Source organism: Coptis chinensis, chromosome 7 (assembly GCF_015680905.1).
Source record: "Coptis chinensis isolate HL-2020 chromosome 7, ASM1568090v1, whole genome shotgun sequence".
NCBI lineage: Eukaryota > Viridiplantae > Streptophyta > Magnoliopsida > Ranunculales > Ranunculaceae > Coptis > Coptis chinensis.
The window spans coordinates 80,224,766-80,230,267 of NC_141462.1; positions in this window are offsets into that span (position 1 = coordinate 80,224,766).

A 5,502-nucleotide genomic window follows, 5' to 3' on the forward strand; every position below is an offset into this window, starting at 1 on the left:
ACTCAGGTTGGTGTTCTGAGCTGCCTATGTATCCAGTTCTCTAATGAACTAGAATTAAGTTAGATATAGTTCATCTTGAGTGATTGAGTTGGAGATAGAGAGAATGTGAACCTCCCCCTTAAGAATGGAGAAGATGCCTCCTTTTATAGGTGTAGATCCCCCTTTTGTGTTGTCTTGATGATTGCTTTTACTCCTTTTGTTACGAAGTAATAATCTGTCATTAATGATGTTGTTGACTAGTTTGCAGCAGTTACGTTTTCTAGGTCGTTTGGATGACATGACCTTAGGTCGTATGCACGTCTTACTTGTAGTCTGGACACGTGGTCTGCCACGAGTGGTTGAGAGTGGAGGGTACTGACATAGCCCCTTTTCTTTATATCACTATTTGTAGAATAGTGGTGTAAAGAAAGATAATAAAGGAGACCGTGTGTCTTACTTGGTTGAAAATGGAGATTGCTACGAATTGAATTTTCTATGTTTGTAGGCTGGATGTCGTTTGTTGCTTAGAGCTTTGTTGGGAGTTGATGTGGTAGGTCCTACGTCGTAGTGCGCAGATCGTAGCTCATAGTGCGTAGATCGTAAATCGTATGTCATAACTCATAGTGCGTAGATTGGATTTGACTAATAATTAGCATTTGAGTGGTAATTACAGTTGAATCAAGTTTAACTCTATCAAAGGCCTTAAGTTGATTTGTGGTCCTTTTGGGAGTACCGTGGATTGGATTTGACTGATAATTAGCCTTTGAGTGGTAATTACAGTTGAATCAAGCTTAACCCTGGCGTTGGTGTTAAATTGATTTGTACGCCTTTTGGGGGCATTTTTGTTGATAGTTAACCTTTTGGGGGCATCACTATGGTTGATAGCTAGCCTTTTAGGGGCATCACTATGGTTGTTTCCCATTGAGCGTCCTTGATTATGATCTGACATCGTAGCAGGGTGTCAAGCTGATTGGTTGATAGCTACCCTTTTGGGGGCGCTATTGTTGTCGTCGATGCCGTTTGAGTTGGCTGATTAGTAAGCCTTTTGGGGGCATTACTATGATCGTAGATGCCAATTTGGTTGGTTGATAGTAAGCCTTTTGGGGGCATTACTATGATTGATAGTTAGCCTTGAGCTAGCGTGCTTATAGCTAGCCCCCAGTTCGTAGTAGAAGCAGCCTTTTGTGGGTGTTATGTTGTTTTGCCCCAGTGTTGGAGCTTGGTTGACATGTTTAGATGGCAATAACTTATCCCAGTTCAGAGATGGCTATGGCTAGCCCCCAACTTGATTAGCTTGCAATAAACTGCAAGGGAGTAAGCTTTTATTTTGCAATTCGATCGACTCACTAGTTTGTAATATATGTGAACTGTTAAGGAGGGAACTACGTGCTTTGAATTGTCGTTATATCTGATTCGAGAACACTTGGATGCTTCTCGGTTTGGAATTGTTGATTCCTTGATTCGACAAAGTATTGCTTCCCCTTGATTTGTTATTTCAATTGATGATGGATATGCTGGCAACTTTTTGTGTGTGGTATAACTCCATGGTGAGCGAGCTTTGCGGTGTGGTCAGTCTGGGACAACCTAGAATATTGATGTTCGTTCAAGCTCTAGTGAACTGATGACAACCTGTGTACAAGCTGAACTGACAGTGATTGTGTTCTAGTTGAACTGATATGATAGTTGGAATATTGGTTGCTTCTTCCAGGTTATGGACCTGCTCTGACCTGACTTGAGGATGACTTGATCTGAGGATGACCTGACTTGAGGAAGACCTGAGCTGAGGATGACCTGATCAGAGGATGAGCTAATCTGAGGATGACCTGACTTGAGGACGACCTGAGTTGAGGATGAGCTGATCTGAGGACGGCCTAACTTGAGGATGACCTGTCCTGAGGAAGACCTATGCTGAGGACGACATGATCAGAGGATGAGCTGATATGAGTATGACCTGGCTGAGAGATGCAGGAGGATCTGAGTCAGATGATGCTGAGTTGTCAGATTATGCTGAGTTGTCAGATTGCACATTGATGGTACTAAATGCTCTGTTTGGTTCACTGTAATGGGATGCATTTGCACCCATTTCCCACTAACTACCCATTTATTGGTGTTTGAACCACTAATGCAAAGTGGCAGTTATGCAAATAAGTTGCACTCATGTGTACTGTATAAATAGGTCAGGAGACAACGTGTTGCAGCCAAAAAAACAGCGTAACTATTTGCAATCTCTCTCTGAATCTCTTTGCTCTCTCTTAGCTTTTTTTGGTAACTTCCTCCTCTTTTGTAGCTGCCACCAAGAAGAAAAAATAAAAATTTAGTTTTTCATCTCAATTTCTCCTCTCTCCTCTCTATGAAGATTTAAACCAACTCAAATCAACTAATTTTGTTGAATCTCCTCATTTAAAATTAGATAAAAAATTAAGGGAAAAAAAATATTTTAGGTAGTTTTTATGGATGAGATCTGAAAATAAACTGTTCAGTATTTAAAGATTTGTTTTAATCTTAAAGTGTGTATTTAGAATTTGGAATTATGGAGAGGAGAAAATCATCTGGTTATTTAGTTATGTATTTGTTAAGAAGATGAAAAAAATATAGGGTGCTTTTGCACTACTCTAACAGGTGAAGTGAATTGTCATTGCAATTTTTGTCGTGCATTACGATGTAATTGCACTCATTTACTATTTGCACTTGCTTGCATCGAACCAAATACAGCATAAAGTATCATGAGTTGGCGGATCAGCGCAAAGATGGCAAGTAATCGTGATCTTTAGCTAATTGGAGTAAGTTTGGATGCGTTTTGGTATTTTGGCCATAACTTTGGTTACAGCTGTTAGAATCACATGTGCGACCCCAATTCGAAAAGATCTCGACCGCGAGCATGTTGTCACCACCGAGTTATGCTCCGTGGTGGCCATTTTTGAGGTCAAAATCCACTGTTTTCTCTTGCATATTCACTTTTTTATGTTTTTGTCTGACCTGAGCTGATGATGTGCTAATCTGATGGACGACCTGGCTGAGGACGACCTGGAGGAGGACGACCTAGAGGAGGATGACCTGGAGGAGGACAACCTGGCTGAGGATGACATAACTGATGGCGACATGGCTGATGGAAGGCTGATGGACGACCTGGTGGAGGTCTTTGCATGAGATATGGATGAGGTTTTGATATAGCTCTGTGATAAGTTGTGTTGGTGTGCACTTTTCCTCATTGATATAGGTCCATAGATTAACATGCTCTGAAATTTTTATTTGAGATTGGTTGAACCAACACCTTAGTTGACCTGGTAAGGAGCAACCTGTAAGCTGGATTCCTATATGTATTGTCATCGATTCGCCGTAAAGGAACGTGTGACATGGTGGTAGTTGCAGCCCTCGAGGTTGGTACGGGATCAATTGCAAGTGATTTGTAAGTATAAAGTATATCTTGCAACATAGAAGTGTGCACAGATTATCCGAACTGATCCAAAGATTAAAGATTAGTATAAAGAAAGGATAGTTGAATGTAGACTTATCTCTTAGAATGCTGACTTTTCGCTTACTGCCATTGATACTTGAATGGAAGAATGCTGACTATTCTTCCATGGTGGTTTTACCAAGTTTCATGGGCTTGAGAAAATGGTGTGAATGCTTTTTCTCAAGAAAACGAACTGGTAGACGGCGCCAATGTAGAGGTGCATTTTAGTCACGACCTTACAATATCGGAGAATAAGGTTTGTATAAGATGTTTGACTGAACTCAGGTCGGTATTCTGAGCTGCCTACGTATCCAGTTCTCTGATGAACTGGAATCAAGTCAGATGTAGTTCATCTTGAGTGATTGAGTTGGAGATGGAGAGAATGTGAGCCTCCCTTTGAGAATGGAGAAGACGCCTTGTCGGGGGAAAAAGTTAACCCGACACTCCCGATGTAGTGGTGCTTCCAAAAGCTCGAAAGAGATGGGGATTAGGTTTTTTTTTTGAGAAAGAGAGACTGCACCAACATTCTGGTTGCCTACGTACCCAGTGAGGAATCCGGGATCAAGTATCTTAAAACGTAGTTTTGGAGGCTACAAAAGCCTCCGTATATATAGCAATCTCCTACCTTGGCATGGCGGCCAAGAAAGTGATTCTCGGAGATTGCCTTCCTTGATGAATCCTAGTATGATCCTACTTCTCAAATAGGATCATTCCCCAAGATTCCATTCTAGCCTTGTGCAAGATCTTATCGGATTGCACTAGGGTTTCTTGCTTCCGCAGATCGAATTACTGGATCCGAGTGATCAGGACGGATTGGGTCCATGAACTTGGGCAGTCCGGATGGGCCCTGGACCTATTGTAAACTTTGAAGGATTAGAGAACCGGATGATCCACAACGTTTTTAACAACTACTAGGCTGGTCCGTCGCTAGGCCCACACCTGGTCAATGGTCCAAGTACACTCTAAACTGAAAATATGACGTAGGGTTCGCTGGTCCCACACCCAGTCCATGGTGCGAGTCCACTTTGAACCGAAAATATGATGTAGGGTATACACATTGCCCCCTCTTCAACAGATGAGCAAACAAAGATGAAGGTGATATGTTGAAGAATTAAAGTATCAATATCAAAAAAAAAAAAAAAAATATATATATATATATATATATATATATATATATATATATATATATATATATATATAAAGCGGTTGGTTTTTATCTTTGTTATATCGAGCGATCGAGGAGAAAGCAGTTTTGGGATGATCCTACGGTCATAAATCAATTTATTTTAAGAGTCCTACTTACTCTAAACTAAACTAAAGAGGAATAAGATATTATAAAGGATAAAAACAATTTTATCTTTTATCTTTTAATACGTCTATGTCTTGATTCCATTGATATTAATCCTCATTGATATTAATCCTCATATATTAAATTAAATTATATCTGATATCTATATAAATCTAATCTAAGCAGCTTGGTTTTTTATGCTGTTATATCGAGCGGTTGGGAAGAAAGTAGTTTTGGGATGATCTTACGGTCATAAATCAATTTATTTTAAGAGTCCTACTTACTCTAAACTAAACTAAAGAAAAATAAGCTATTATAAAAGATAAAAACAGTTTTATCTTTTATCTTTTAGTACGTCTTGATTCCATTGATATTAATCTTCATAGATATATATATTAAATTATATCTGATATCTATATAAATCTAATCTAAGTTGATTCCAATTAGAAAACTACTACTCAAAGATACTGATTGATCCAACACTATATAAATCTAATCCAGACTGACTGACTATTGCAACACTATAATTAAAAAAGAACAAGGAGAGTACCTATTATCTCCATTGAAGAAGGTTACTGAAGAAGAATTGAACCTAGAGCTTGCTAGAGAGCGCCTTTTTTTTTGGGCATGAAGAGGAAGGGGTTTTTTCTTGCCGTGAAGAGGGGAAAAGCAGTGGGATGATCCTACGGTCATAAATCAATTTATTTTAAGAGTCCTACTTACTCTAAACTAAACTAAAGAGGAATAAGCTATTATAAAGGATAAAAACAATTTTATCTTT